Source organism: Poromitra crassiceps (genome assembly GCF_964638095.1).
Source record: "Poromitra crassiceps genome assembly, chromosome: 5".
Classification (NCBI taxonomy): Eukaryota; Metazoa; Chordata; class Actinopteri; order Beryciformes; family Melamphaidae; genus Poromitra; species Poromitra crassiceps.
In genome coordinates this window covers 24,313,986-24,331,145 of record NC_139642.1, presented here as the reverse complement: position 1 = coordinate 24,331,145, position 17,160 = coordinate 24,313,986, and positions in this window count along the sequence as shown.

Below are 17,160 nucleotides of genomic sequence, written 5' to 3'. Positions count from 1 at the left end.
GGGGGAGAAGGGTCCGCGCGACCCTGCACCACTCACTTCAACACCTGGGTGTGATTGTGTAGTTGTACTGTAGACTTTCAAATTGCTGCTCATTTCTCTGAGTGCACTCATGCCCACAAGCTGCAGGTAAAGGTCACGCCCAGGCAGCTCTCTTCAATTGTATCACTATAGAACATGGAACACCAAAAAGATCCATTTCTATTACAGTTATTACATGTCCAGGATGTTCAAATTGTGCATGATCAATTGTGATAATACAGCAGATAAGAAAATTAACGTGTTTTAACCGAGTAAGCATCTCTTAAACAAAAGATTTGGAGCTTGGATGAGGCTGTGTTTCATATTAATTCATTACGCTTCATTCATCAATTCATTATGTGTGTTATCAACAACAGACACATGGACTCACTCACATATAACTTGTTTATTGGACACTTTTGGTAACATGTCATCCCACAGGGGTGTTGGAACAAACCCAATCCCAGTAATTTAAATTAAGCTTGATAGACGTGTGTGTGTGTGTGTGTGTGTGTGTGTGTGTGTGTGTGTGTGTGTGTGTGTCTGTGTGTGTGTGTGTGCCTGCGTGCTCTTTGCCATAGTTCACCAGTTCTTGCGTTGGTATCAGTTAAGAGCACTGTGCGGGGAGTCGTGACAGAGCGCTCCACCCTCAGAACACAAGCTCCTCGTTCCACAGGCAGAGGTTCAGCACCATGGCCAGCGCTCGCTCAGCAGATAAGGCAGAGTCTTGTCACTGCCTCCACCTGCCAGCCCTGACACACACACACCACCGCTGCTGCTGATCACCATCGTCCTGGTGGCCTATGATGGGAGCAGCGAGACAGAACAGGGAGGGTTACGGATGAGTGTGCACTGCTCTGACTGTGCTGCCTTATCAACATCAACATCAGAGAGACTGCAGCCAAGACTGAGTACAAAGACTGTGTACTGTGAGTACAGGATGACTACAGTCAAGACTGAGTACAAAGACTGTGTACTGTGAGTACAGGATGACTACATGCTGAACACAAAGACTGTGTACTGTGAGTACAGGATGACTACAGCCAAGACTGAGTACAAAGACTGTGTACTGTGAGTACAGGATGACTACAACCAAGACTGAGTACAAAGACTGTGTACTGTGAGTACAGGATGACTACATGCTGAACACAAAGACTGTGTACTGTGAGTACAGGATGACTACATGCTGAACACAAAGACTGTGTACTGTGAGTACAGGATGACTACATGCTGAACACAAAGACTGTGTACTGTGAGTACAGGATGACTACAGCAAGACTGAACACAAAGACTGTGTACTGTGAGTACAGGATGACTACAACCAAGACTGAGTACAAAGACTGTGTACTGTGAGTACAGGATGACTACAGCCAAGACTGAGTACAAAGACTGTGTACTGTGAGTACAGGATGACTACAACCAAGACTGAGTACAAAGACTGTGTACTGTGAGTACAGGATGACTACAGCCAAGACTGAGCACAAAGACTGTGTACTGTGAGTACAGGATGACTACAACCAAGACTGAGTACAAAGACTGTGTACTGTGAGTACAGGATGACTACAACCAAGACTGAGTACAAAGACTGTGTACTGTGAGTACAGGATGACTACAACCAAGACTGAGTACAAAGACTGTGTACTGTGAGTACAGGATGACTACAGCCAAGACTGAGTACAAAGACTGTGTACTGTGAGTACAGGATGACTACAAGCAAGACTGAGTACAAAGACTGTGTACTGTGAGTACAGGATGACTACAGCCAAGGCTGAGTACAAAGACTGTGTACTGTGAGTACAGGATGACTACAGCCAAGACTGAGCACAAAGACTGTGTACTGTGAGTACAGGATGACTACAGCCAAGACTGAACACAAAGACTGTGTACTGTGAGTACAGGATGACTACATGCTGAACACAAAGACTGTGTACTGTGAGTACAGGATGACTACATGCTGAACACAAAGACTGTGTACTGTGAGTACAGGATGACTACAACCAAGACTGAGTACAAAGACTGTGTACTGTGAGTACAGGATGACTACAGCCAAGACTGAGTACAAAGACTGTGTACTGTGAGTACAGGATGACTACAACCAAGACTGAGTACAAAGACTGTACTGTGAGTACAGGATGACTACAACCAAGACTGAGTACAAAGACTGTGTACTGTGAGTACAGGATGACTACAACCAAGACTGAGTACAAATACTGTGTACTGTGAGTACAGGATGACTACAACCAAGACTGAGCACAAAGACTGTGTACTGTGAGTACAGGATGACTACAACCAAGACTGAGCACAAAGACTGTGTACTGTGAGTACAGGATGACTACAACCAAGACTGAACACAAAGACTGTGTACTGTGAGTACAGGATGACTACAGCCAAGACTGAACACAAAGACTGTGTACTGTGAGTACAGGATGACTACAGCCAAGACTGAACACAAAGACTGTGTACTGTGAGTACAGGATGACTACAGTCAAGACTGAACACAAAGACTGTGTACTGTGAGTACAGGATGACTACAACCAAGACTGAACACAAAGACTGTGTACTGTGAGTACAGGATGACTACAGCCAAGACTGAACACAAAGACTGTGTACTGTGAGTACAGGATGACTACATGCTGAGCACAAAGACTGTGTACTGTGAGTACAGGATGACTACAGCCAAGACTGAACACGGCCATGTTGGACAGTGGAAGCACACAGCTGGAGATCTATGAAGAAAACATATCCTGTTATTCAGTGACTGAACTGCTAATCCCCAGAGCCTGAGAAGATCTCACTGCATATAAATGACTATGCCTTTAATTCAAATTCATCAATATTGTAGTGTGGATCATTTTGGTAAAGAATGTTCACTTATTTAGTGTATTTTAAGCTTGAAGACTCAGAGAGGGACACACACACACACACAGACACACACACAGACACACACACACACACACACACACACACACACACACACACACACACACACACACACACACACACACACACACACACACACACACACAATCCTAAACCAGAGACAAGTGAAGTAATGAAGAAGTAAGGACTGAGAAAGAAACCATAGCAAACCCAGTCCCTGTTCAGACCAGCCTCCAGCACTTTCATCACATACGCTAATTTGTTATTTGAAGAGGACAATAAGCACTAATTCGATTTTCCAACAGAAACCACTGACCAAACAAACTAAACAAAAACAAACAAACAAAATGTTATTTTTGTTCATTGCCTCTAGCAAATGAAAGAAATATATCAATTTTGGCAGCGCTGGGAGGGGGGTTAAGACACGCCCACTCCCTCCTCTGTGCCAACTCCCACAGAGACAAGCGAGACCAGACAAGCGCAGAGAGAGAAAGAGCCATGGAGCGAGCGAGCTCCAGAGTGAATGGAGGGAGAGAGAGAGAGAGAGCCATGGAGCGAGCGAGCTCCAGAGTGAATGGAGAGAGAGAGAGGCGGTGGTGGTGGTGGTGGTGGCAGAGGATTTAAAAGTGATTACCTCCACCAAGGAGGTTATGATTTCGGTGGTGTTTTCTGTACGGGGCTTCCACCAAGTAGAAACTTGGTGGAAGGGTTTAGTCTGGGCCAAGGAGGAAGCCATTCAATTTAGGCAAGGATCCTATCAGATCCAGGTCAAGGATGCCTGTGGCCCTCTCTCTGAAGACCAAGCCTCAGAAGGTGGGGGTGTTTGTGGATTATGGATTATTTTCTTCTTTACTGGCTGCACCTTGTAAAAACTCTGCCCGCCCCCGCTGATCGCCACTCCTGTCGATCATAATGATTAGACTAATCCCTAGATTTTCTCAGAGAGGATATTGTCATTTAAGATAACCCATTTACACATCCGATGGTAATGTATATTACATTCTGCTTTCCCTTTATGTCATTGTAATGTTGAAGAATTGTAATGAAATTGTAAGAAAACAACCAGGCGAGGGGGAACAACAGACTTGTCTTGACAAATTTGTTCTTGCAAACGTTTTGATTGACTGAGAAAATAATGAAACACTGCTAGGCTAACGCCTAGGCTGTAGACAGCAGAAGAAAGCAGGTACATCGAGAAATACAAGCAAAGACCTGCACAAACAGGCACCTTCATAGAACATCTAGACGACAGCATTTTGGAGAAATAATTGCTGTATACATTGGTTTTCAGCTGAAGAACGCTGCAGTTCCTCTTGACTGTAAAAGACATATTTGGTTATGAAGACACATAATCCTGCGTGAGTTGATTGTCCCTTTGTGAGAATGTACTGTAATAAACACGGTTCTGCCAAACTGCTTGAGAGGCTTTGGGGATGGTTGTATTATGTGATGAAGAGCTGTGGATAAACCTGTGTTTTTTAATGAAGCTTATTACTCAGGAAGACAGTTGAGTAAAACATTGTATAAATGTACTCCAAAAACAACAGAGCAAAATGGGACAGATAGATACATACATACACGCCTATGTATTGCAGAGACTGGATACAGACTGAATGCTGTGTAACACACACCAACACACATCAGCACATGCCAGCAACCACAGAGTGTCTTTTTCCAATCCTCCTTCTGCCTGCCAACTCCCACGATACTCCATCACACTCAATCAATCATAATCTGCCACCGAGATAGAGAGAGAGTGAGAGGGAGAGAAAGAGATAGAGATATAGAGAGGGAGAGAGAGAGTGAGAGAGAGATAGAGATAGAGAGAGAGGGAGAGAGAGGGAGAGAGAGAGAGAGGGAGAAAGAGTGAGAGAGATGGAGAGATAGAGAGAGAGAGATGGAGAGATAGAGAGAGAGAGAGAGAGTGAGAGAGAGAGAGAGAGAGAGAGAGTGCTACTCCAGCATCCACTTGAATGATGCTGCACTGTAGTTCAGTTCAGTGGTCCTTTCCTGCTGCGGTGATGAAACTTTTGAGAAGAATTCCACATCCCATAATATGTGTGTGTGTGTCGGACCACCTGCTCCTGCGTGCAGCACACAGCAGTATTACTCCCACCTCGCAAAACATTGCATCGGCTCCCACGGGACTCCCCCCCAAAGTGCACGCCTCTACTCCTCAAGAGTGATGGCTGCCACACTGTTACACACATGCACACACGTGGGCGCTCACACACACACACATACACACACACGCAAGCACGCACACACACTTACACACACTTTTGGTTGAGGTGTCTGGCCTCTCATCACATCGTCACCATGATACCTGTCACTCAATGATAACACCACTGACTCACTGCCACAGGCATTCGTTTTGCGCTTATGCACTGTTTTTGCCAGGAGGAGGGGAAAATATTGGTGCCCCATTTGTGCTACTTTTTCCTCATAGTGATATAGTGTAGAGTGTAGAGTATCTGTAAGAGGCTTTTTACTGGCTGATCACATTGGCAGACCGATGTACCTGTCAGGCCCCAATCCCAGTGCATTTCACTGAGTTTTGACACAAGGCAACGACTGTGCCAAGCCATTATTCTGTCAGCCAAAACCCCAGACAAAAACTTGTACCCAAATGCATGTCTACACACATACGCACGCACGCACGCAGACAGACACACACACACACACACACACACACACAGAGAGACACACACACGCACGCACGCACACACACACACACACACACATGCGCGCGCGCACACGCAGACACACACACACACAGAGACACACACACGCACGCGCGCGCGCACACACACACACGCACACACACACACACACACACAGTTCAACTAGCTCCGTCTCACTGAGAAAAAGAGGGGGAAACGCATTGTAGATGGAGGTTTAAAATGTTTTAAAGCACAATGTCATCCTGCATAAACCCCCTCCCCCCTCATATAATGGTCCATAATTTCCTCATAATGCACTTAAGGTAAAGTGTTTCCCAGAAAGACTATAAGCTCATTCAGTCCTATCAATCTGACTTTGCATTTTGCTGAACTGCATCTTAAAGTGCCTCAAGAAAGAGCACAGGAAGCTAAACAGTTTTGCAACTTGCTGATAAAGTATATAAAAAGTATATATATATAACAAACATAATATTCAGTAACGCTCTGTGCTGTGCATTTTTCACTCTATCTGCATCTACAGCAGGGATGGGCAACTTTGATGATAGAGAGGGCCACACAAAAAATTCCTCGCTACCAGAGGGGCAGATTGTGACAGTGCACTTCCACCAGTAGCCTACTGTAACACCATCACTCCCAATTATAGCTACTAATTTGATGAAAAGGACTGGTAATCAAAGTTTATTATACCAACATTTATATTTTTCATATTCAAATTTAGTAATTCTTCCATTCAGATGACACCAGAAACTTGGCTCGAGCTTTAAAACAGCCCATTACAGCAATTTCATGGGGTACATCACCCAGATATGTGATATTAATCAGATTAGTAATGTTGCATGTGCAATGTACATCCTGGATGTAGTTTATTACAATAGCATTAGCTCAAATGCTAACATTAGACAGTATGTGGATGGACAATGCTAACGCCATTAGCGCCATGTTCTGCAGATTTTGGTGGTCTAACCTAACCTAACCAAAAATGTCCACCTTGTATTATTTATTATTATTATTATTATTATTATTTATTTATTTTAAATTGACGGAGGGGCCACACTGAGTGAGGTCGGGGGCGCATGCGGTCCGCGGGCCGCCATTTGCCCACCCCTGATCTACAGTATCACTTAGAGCAACCATCATTGGGGGGGGATAAGATATTCAGTGTGATCAGTTGTGATGTACTTTAATGGTATTGGTGCAATGACTTTGACTGTACAGTAAGTTGAATTATACATGACAAGACATATCACATATGACACAACAACAATGACGATATAATTGTGTTGGGCCATTCACAAGATGTAAGAAATAATTTTCATTTTTTCATGTAGTTTAATGATATTGCTGTATTATTTCAAGGTGACTTGTCCATTACCAGACATAATTAACAACCACAATGACAACATAAGAGCTTAGAAGTGACTTCAGAATGATAAAGATCCACTTCAATGTAAAAAAAAAACAGAAAGAAAAGAGGGAACAATCCATAAACTTAACAAACCAAGTGCCTTTTCATGGTTCAAACAAACCAGAACTAATGATTTTATACTTTGCACCATACACACACTGTCGCCACATTACACCCACATTACAATATATATCACATTTTGCTGGTTCATTTTGGATGTGAGAATATGAAGGTAGAAGCAGCTAAACCATAAAGTCTGCTGAATCTTCTCCACACATCATCAAGAATGACTCCACACAGTGATTAGCAGCCTCTCTGTGGTGGCTATGAGTTCCACCTGGCAGAGATCAGGGCCATTACACTTTACTGTAACACGCTAAATGTTACAAGTCCCAGCTGGGTTAGAGGAGGAGTGGGAGGAGGCAGCGTCTTGGCTTTAAGCTATTGCTTAGACCAGTGGTTCTCAAACTGTTTCACGTCAACTGACACAAATTAGACCACGGACCCCCATTTGATAAGACTTTGTCCTCATCTGATACGGTTTTTGCTTTTAGGTGTTTTATTACAGAAAGTGTATGAAACCCATGACCACAATAGCCATACAGTCTGTCATTGTGTTACTATGGATGGAATTATAGTGGAAAATAAATGATCCCCCTTTTGCTGGAAACCCCCTGCAATCCCCTCAAGGACCCCTAGGGGTCCCCAGACCCCACTTTGAGAACCACTTTGAGAACCACTTTGAATCTGGCTTCGACTTCCCTTAATTTAGCGTAATACAGAGGTATAGCAGTCCCCCCCCCCTCCCCCTCCCCCCAGTTTTAATTGGTTCTAGTATTTAATTTAAAATGTTTCCAATTCATCAACAGTACAATATATATTCCTTCACAGATGACTGTAAACAGTGATAAACTAATTAAAGTGAGTTGAATTGCAGTATGGACTTCAGGGAGAAACTCATCATGCGGGTTATTAAACAGTCATTATTTGAAAAGCAGCATTTTATGAATGGTGCAGGTAATGATCCAGCAGTTTGCAGCAGACTGTGGATTCACATTCACACATGCATTCATCCAGTTGATCATTCAGTGCTCAGTGTGTCCCTGACATTTAAACCTGGAGCTCCATTAAATAACTTCCTATTCTTTAACAGGTCAAGCAGACGTGAGCCACACCTCCCATTTCCATTTGCTCGCTCGCTCACTCTCTCTCTCTCTCTCTCTCTCTCTCTCTCTCTCTCTCTCTCTCTGCTAATACACCCAAGATGAGCACATGGTCAAGCTAAATTGACAGCTTTTGTTTTGAACATTACTCTAGAGAGAAGAGTGATAATTAGTACTATAGCATAATAGCATAGCGTAATATGTAGGCCCTATATATAGCAAAAAAAAGGCAATGCTGATCTAATCTGCTGACGAGATGAAAACTTCCCCTAAACTTCTAAGATCTTTTAATAGCTAAGTGTAGGAGGTGTGTGAAGCTAGATAGAAGGACATGCATTCTTGTGCTTTTCAGGAAGTCCTCCCTGAGGCAGCGTGGCCTACATAGTCTTCTTCATGAAGCTCCACTGCTGCATTTCAAGATGCTGCTTTCTGGGGGAGAAGATGGATTAAGAGAGACGACTGAGAGGCACTAACAAAGAGCTGGGAGCTTCTGCTTGGCATTTACACAACCAGACACACCACACTGCTTCTGTGTGTTATAAACATCTCCTCATCTGTCATTATCTATCTGTCTCTCTCCATCCATCCATCCTCCCCTGAGAGTTCTCTGTACTTCCTCTGAGACGCTCGCTCGCTCTCTCTCTCTCTCTCTCTCTCTCTCTCTCTCTCTCTCTCTCTCTCTCTCTCTCTCTCTCTCTCTCTCTCTCTCTCTCTCTCTCTCTCTCTCTCTCTCTCTCTCTCTCTCTCTCTCTCTCTGGAGTTGAGAGCACCATCAGCCTGTCAGCCTCAGTCGGGCTGCTGTGTGAATCTGGTGTAAACGTGGAACATCAAGGCTCTCAATAAGAGACACTGGTACAAACCAAATGACAGAACACATCAGATGTGTCTTCATTTGTGTTTGATAGTGAACAAAGTTGTGTTCAGAGTCTGTGCTGAAGAACAGACTAAGCTGCTCACAAAGCACAACACTTGCTGTGCCATTGGCAAACACGGACAAACAAGGACTTGAACAAGTCGAATCTGACCAAACATCTCCAAAGAAGGACAGACCGCCACCAAACAAACATCTGTGTTTGCTGGTGTTTGTTGGAGATGGTTTGATGGTTGTGCCATGGGCTTAGAGCACATCTAATCCATCAGATGAACTCAGTGTAGACTTGACAAGCTAAAACTGTCCAGTAATAAGATGATTAGAAATGGTCCCTGGTTTAGCAGGAAAATAAAGGGAGGTGATGAGAAGGCAAAGAGAGCGAAGGTTCAGAGACTGTGAACGAATTAAAATTACAGTCCAGCAGTCAGATGTTCTGCTGCAGGGAGATTTCATAATTTAATATCCTTTCCTCTCCTCACATTGTTTCAAATGGACATAATTTATAAGCTCAATAAAACTCACTGGACCTCTGAGATAGTATTTCAGACGGCTCAGTTATGTGTCACATAGAATCATGAGAGAGATTAGGCTCAGGGATCTATTAAGTGTCAATACATGTCCAGTGTTTCCCACAGGATTTTGCGAATTTGTGGTGGGGGACCGCAGACCCCCTAGGGGGGTGCGGGGGCATGCCCCCCATGCAAGATTTTTTTAAACATTTTAAAGTAAAATGCATGAATTTGGTGTACTTTGAGAAAGCTTAAGAGCAAAATTAAAAGGCTAGATCTATGAAGAACATGTCATCATTACTGTGCTGTGGGTTTACAATGACAAACTAAATTTCTCCCTATAGGTCAGGGATACTCAACTTGCTTTGCCACTTTCGTGAAATGATAGAAGGCGAGGGGCCAGTTAATAAACAAACAATATACATTTTTCTGTAGCGGATTGTAGGTTTTTGGGGTGTCAGCCGGAGTTTAGGCTGACAGTGTTGTGCACACCGGATAGTTAGGTTAAGTTAGTTAGGTTAAGTACATACATAAGTGCCTGGGTAGCGAACAGATGGCGGTATTTGACAATTTAGCAGCTAAATCATAGATTATTGAAAGATATTCCATATTCCAGACTGAAATGCTATAACAGAAGTATTGGCCAGAATGACATGAACATTTATTGGACACTTATTCAGCGGATATCTTGCATGTTGCACTGTAAAAAAAAAAAAAAAAAAAAAAAAAAAAAAAAAAAAATTGGTCAACATCTTATTGTGGCGGTCAAAATATTATTGTGGCGGCCCGGCACAAATTCCTTTATGTATGGGAAACACTGATGTCAGTTGAAAGGAGCAGCTCACTGCACAGTAGGGATGCAGCGGTTTCCGGTTTGAAGGTATACCTCGGTTTCAAAAAGTCACGGTATCAAAACCACTAAGTTTTGCCGTCATACCTTCCCCACGGTATCACCTGTTTCCCCCTGAGAGAGAAAGTGCCCAGACAGAGTGCAGTTACGCGGCCCCTCCCCCCAGCTGCCCAGTCTCAGCAATCAGTGTAGCTGTGATCGTCAAGAAGTCATCAAGTCAATCGTTTACTCCCGTGCGTAGCCTATTGTAATTCAACGTGATAATGGCTGCTGAAGGAGAATCCCCAGAACGTTCCCCCGGGCGGTGGGCCGTGGCCCCGTCGAAAAAGACAAACTCCGCGGTGTGTGGGAATATTTTTGTTAAAAGCAGGGATGGCCAGGGAGGATTAGAGGGAGCAATGCCTCAAACATGAATCAGCACATCTGCAGGAACAACACCCGTCCTTCCTTATTTGCCAAATTCAAGGTACGTTAAACGTCTTGCGTCATCATACATCGTGTCGGACATAAACCATTTCCACCGGCAGGAGGATGAACGTAAAATAAACACTGTCATAGGCTAACGTTATCGATAACATAACATGGCTAATTAGCACTCAGCTGTCTTTGGTCTAACTAACGATAACGTTACTTGACTGAGCGAACGTCTTATGCCGGCGTATTGCACTGAAGAGAAGTAACAACAACAGTCATTAAATAAGAGGCAGAGGTGTGTGTGTGTGTGTGTGTGTGTGTGTGTGTGTGTGTGTGTGTGTGTGTGTGTGTGTGTGTGTGTGTGACGCACAGAGAGGCAGAAGTGTGTGTGTGTGTTTACATTGTCTGCTTGGATCCATTATAAGCTAGCAATGCGCTACAATATTTCTCCTGTGCTTACAGCACATGCATCCAGTGTCTGCACTGCTACTTTCTTCCAAAAATATCTGGATCTCTAATATTTGCCCTACAGTACTTTTGGATACAAATAAAAGTGTGTGTGTGTGTGTGTGTGTGTGTGTGTGTGTGTGTGTGTGTGTGTGTGTGTGTGTGTGTGTGTGTGTGTGTGTGTGTGTGTGTGTGTGTGTGTGTGTGTGTGTGTGTGTGTGCACATTAACATTGAAACATTTATGTCCAGTGTCCAATCCGATTTGACAAAAGATAAGCATGTGTGTTTTAGTTTTACATACGTTAATTAGATTAAATAAATAGTTCAATAACAAACAAAAAAATGTAGGCTATTTTTTTGTTGCCAGATTTCACAATAACACATAAAGGTCCGCGATACCGTGATACCGTGAAACCGTGGTATTTTTGTCCAAGGTTATCATACCGTCAAAAACTCATACCGCTGCATCTCTACTGCACAGCATTTCAACGTGAGCAGGTTAACAAATACAAAAGTATCAGGTCAATGTGTTGAAACATCACACTGATTCAATGTGACAACATCACACTGATACAATGTGACCACTGACCAGGCAGTGACATGACAAGCTGGGGGTGAGACCCACCTGACCAGAAACCATCACACACATGTAGCCTATGACATGCACACGGTCAGGTTAACACATGTAGCCTATGACATGCACATGGTCAGGTTAACACATGTAGCCTGTGACACACACACAGGCAGGTTAACACATGTAGCCTGTGACACACACACAGGCAGGTTAACACATGTAGCCTGTGACACACACACAGGCAGGTTAACACATGTAGCCTGTGACACACACACAGGCAGGTTAACACATGTAGCCTATGACATGCACATGGTCAGGTTAACACATGTAGCCTGTGACACACACACAGGCAGGTTAACACATGTAGCCTGTGACACACACACAGGCAGGTTAACACATGTAGCCTGTGACACACACACAGGCAGGTTAACACATGTAGCCTGTGACACACACACAGGCAGGTTAACACATGTAGCCTGTGACACACACACAGGCAGGTTAACACATGTAGCCTGTGACACACACACAGGCAGGTTAACACATGTAGCCTGTGACACACACACAGGCAGGTTAACACATGTAGCCTGTGACACACACACACAGGCAGGTTAACACATGTAGCCTATGACATGCACATGGTCAGGTTAACACATGTAGCCTGTGACACACACACAGGCAGGTTAACACATGTAGCCTGTGACACACACACAGGCAGGTTAACACATGTAGCCTGTGACACACACACAGGCAGGTTAACACATGTAGCCTGTGACACACACACACAGGCAGGTTAACACATGTAGCCTATGACATGCACATGGTCAGGTTAACACATGTAGCCTGTGACACACACACAGGCAGGTTAACACATGTAGCCTGTGACACACACACAGGCAGGTTAACACATGTAGCCTGTGACACACACACAGGCAGGTTAACACATGTAGCCTGTGACACACACACAGGCAGGTTAACACATGTAGCCTGTGACACACACACAGGCAGGTTAACACATGTAGCCTGTGACACACACACACAGGCAGGTTAACACATGTAGCCTGTGACACACACACAGGCAGGTTAACACATGTAGCCTGTGACACACACACAGGCAGGTTAACACATGTAGCCTATGACATGCACATGGTCAGGTTAACACATGTAGCCTGTGACACACACACAGGCAGGTTAACACATGTAGCCTGTGACACACACACAGGCAGGTTAACACATGTAGCCTGTGACACACACACAGGCAGGTTAACACATGTAGCCTGTGACACACACACAGGCAGGTTAACACATGTAGCCTGTGACACACACACAGGCAGGTTAACACATGTAGCCTGTGACACACACACAGGCAGGTTAACACATGTAGCCTGTGACACACACACACAGGCAGGTTAACACATGTAGCCTATGACATGCACATGGTCAGGTTAACACATGTAGCCTGTGACACACACACAGGCAGGTTAACACATGTAGCCTGTGACACACACACAGGCAGGTTAACACATGTAGCCTGTGACACACACACAGGCAGGTTAACACATGTAGCCTGTGACACACACACACAGGCAGGTTAACACATGTAGCCTATGACATGCACATGGTCAGGTTAACACATGTAGCCTGTGACACACACACAGGCATGTTAACACATGTAGCCTGTGACACACACACAGGCAGGTTAACACATGTAGCCTGTGACACACACACAGGCAGGTTAACACATGTAGCCTGTGACACACACACAGGCAGGTTAACACATGTAGCCTGTGACACACACACAGGCAGGTTAACACATGTAGCCTGTGACACACACACAGGCAGGTTAACACATGTAGCCTGTGACACACACACACAGGCAGGTTAACACATGTAGCCTGTGACACACACACAGGCAGGTTAACACATGTAGCCTGTGACACACACACAGGCAGGTTAACACATGTAGCCTATGACATGCACATGGTCAGGTTAACACATGTAGCCTGTGACACACACACAGGCAGGTTAACACATGTAGCCTGTGACACACACACAGGCAGGTTAACACATGTAGCCTGTGACACACACACAGGCAGGTTAACACATGTAGCCTGTGACACACACACAGGCAGGTTAACACATGTAGCCTGTGACACACACACAGGCAGGTTAACACATGTAGCCTGTGACACACACACAGGCAGGTTAACACATGTAGCCTATGACACACACACACAGGCAGGTTAACACATGTAGCCTGTGACACACACACAGGCAGGTTAACACATGTAGCCTGTGACACACACACAGGCAGGTTAACACATGTAGCCTGTGACACACACACAGGCAGGTTAACACATGTAGCCTGTGACACACACACAGGCAGGTTAACACATGTAGCCTGTGACACACACACAGGCAGGTTAACACATGTAGCCTGTGACACACACACAGGCAGGTTAACACATGTAGCCTGTGACACACACACAGGCAGGTTAACACATGTAGCCTGTGACACACACACAGGCAGGTTAACACATGTAGCCTATGACACACACACAGGCAGGTTAACACATGTAGCCTGTGACACACACACAGGCAGGTTAACACATGTAGCCTGTGACACACACACAGGCAGGTTAACACATGTAGCCTGTGACACACACACAGGCAGGTTAACACATGTAGCCTGTGACACACACACAGGCAGGTTAACACATGTAGCCTATGACACACACACAGGCAGGTTAACACATGTAGCCTGTGACACACACACAGGCAGGTTAACACATGTAGCCTGTGACACACACACAGGCAGGTTAACACATGTAGCCTGTGACACACACACACAGGCAGGTTAACACATGTAGCCTGTGACACACACACAGGCAGGTTAACACATGTAGCCTGTGACACACACACAGGCAGGTTAACACATGTAGCCTGTGACACACACACAGGCAGGTTAACACATGTAGCCTGTGACACACACACAGGCAGGTTAACACATGTAGCCTGTGACACACACACAGGCAGGTTAACACATGTAGCCTGTGACACACACACAGGCAGGTTAACACATGTAGCCTATGACACACACACACAGGCAGGTTAACACATGTAGCCTGTGACACACACACACAGGCAGGTTAACACATGTAGCCTGTGACACACACACAGGCAGGTTAACACATGTAGCCTGTGACACACACACAGGCAGGTTAACACATGTAGCCTGTGACACACACACACAGGCAGGTTAACACATGTAGCCTGTGACACACACACAGGCAGGTTAACACATGTAGCCTGTGACACACACACACAGGCAGGTTAACACATGTAGCCTGTGACACACACACAGGCAGGTTAACACATGTAGCCTGTGACACACACACACAGGCAGGTTAACACATGTAGCCTGTGACACACACACAGGCAGGTTAACACATGTAGCCTGTGACACACACACAGGCAGGTTAACACATGTAGCCTGTGACACACACACAGGCAGGTTAACACATGTAGCCTGTGACACACACACAGGCAGGTTAACACATGTAGCCTGTGACACACACACAGGCAGGTTAACACATGTAGCCTGTGACACACACACAGGCAGGTTAACACATGTAGCCTGTGACACACACACAGGCAGGTTAACACATGTAGCCTGTGACACACACACAGGCAGGTTAACACATGTAGCCTATGACACACACACAGGCAGGTTAACACATGTAGCCTGTGACACACACACACAGGCAGGTTAACACATGTAGCCTGTGACACACACACACACACGGTCAGGTTAACACATGTAGCACACGGTCAGGTTAATCCCTAGCTGTGTGTCAGCTGGCATTTTCTCTGCTAGAGGGAGATGGGCTGTGACAGTCATTACTGCAGCACACACTCCCTGAATAAGAAAGCAACCATCACTTTTACACAAGGTCACCCTGCTCTGTTATTACAAGAAAGAAAGAAAGAAAGAAAGAAAGAAAGAAAGAAAGAAAGAAAGAAAGAAAGAAAGAAAGAAAGAGCAAGTCTGCTGGGGCCAGTTGCACCAAGTGGTCTTACGACTGGTCTTAAGCTAAGTTGGTCGTAACTTTACGACCTAACAGCTACGCCGGTTGCACCAACGGGTGTAAGCCTTTTTCTCACTAAGACCGGTCGTAAATATTACGCCTGGTCAGTAGGAGGCATAACGTGCCTGTGCCTGTGAGATCTCCGTGGTAGGCTATCAGCGGATATCTGCTGTGATTGAGTCCTCACCGTCCTCATCGTCGTAAAGTCGCCTTCGAAGCATGATGTTCGATTATAACAAACTAGTTGTGTGGCTTAGCCTTCCCAAATGTTGAGGGTCGTTTTTTAGAATTTAATACATAGAATTGGGACGTTACATTCAATTTCATTCAGACTGCCTGGCACTAATCGCCGCCATTTTCCCCTGGAGCTTCCACAGGAGGAGGGGGGTGGGAGGAGGGAGGGTGTAGTGACGCACATACAGTAGTGGGTGACGGCGCAAGGCACATTTTTGGCCCAATCAGGGGGCATTCCCCGGCAATTCACATGGACGCGCATTGCTACGACCAGCATAGTTAAGACCAGACGTAAGCCCTGTTGGTGCAACAGGCGTAAATCCACTCTAAAGACTGGTCTTAACTAAGACCGACATAGGAATTACGACCAGGCATAGTTAAGACCACTTGGTGCACTCGGCTCCTGGAGACTATAATAGGTCCAGTGGACATGAGTCTTTTGACAAGCGGATGCTTCCTACTCATTAAGGCACACTGTGACATCACAATGTTGTACCACTGGACTGAGAGAAACCTTCAGCATCAGGTCCAGCACCCATTGTCCCAGTATAGACCACTGGAGACCCCCAGACCAGATACCTGTAGATGTATTCCAGCTGATGCAACAGTAATGGGCTATTGCTCTGTAGGGAGTTTGTTGTTGTCATTTTGCGGCTAAACTAAAACAAAGTATTTTAGAAATGCTCTCACTGCTGCGTAGTTTGAGAAAGATGACTCCTACGGAGCGTCGTCTGGCAAAGATAGGTGAGAACATTACTTTAAATTAGGGATGCAAAATATGGATTTTTTAAATATTTGCTTCTCATATGGCCGATAACCGATACGATAACAAAACAGAGCAGAACAGTGGTGCGAGGGTGTACTGCAGTTTACAATTTAGAGCATCGGCTGCGCTTCCTTGTATATCGTGGATATATAAGACTCGATCCAGTTGCTGTAGCCCTTTTTTTAAATCCTGTACACATTCAACTGCCCATTTATCGATGTGATCAAACGAAATTGGTGTGACAGAAGTCAAACTGTTG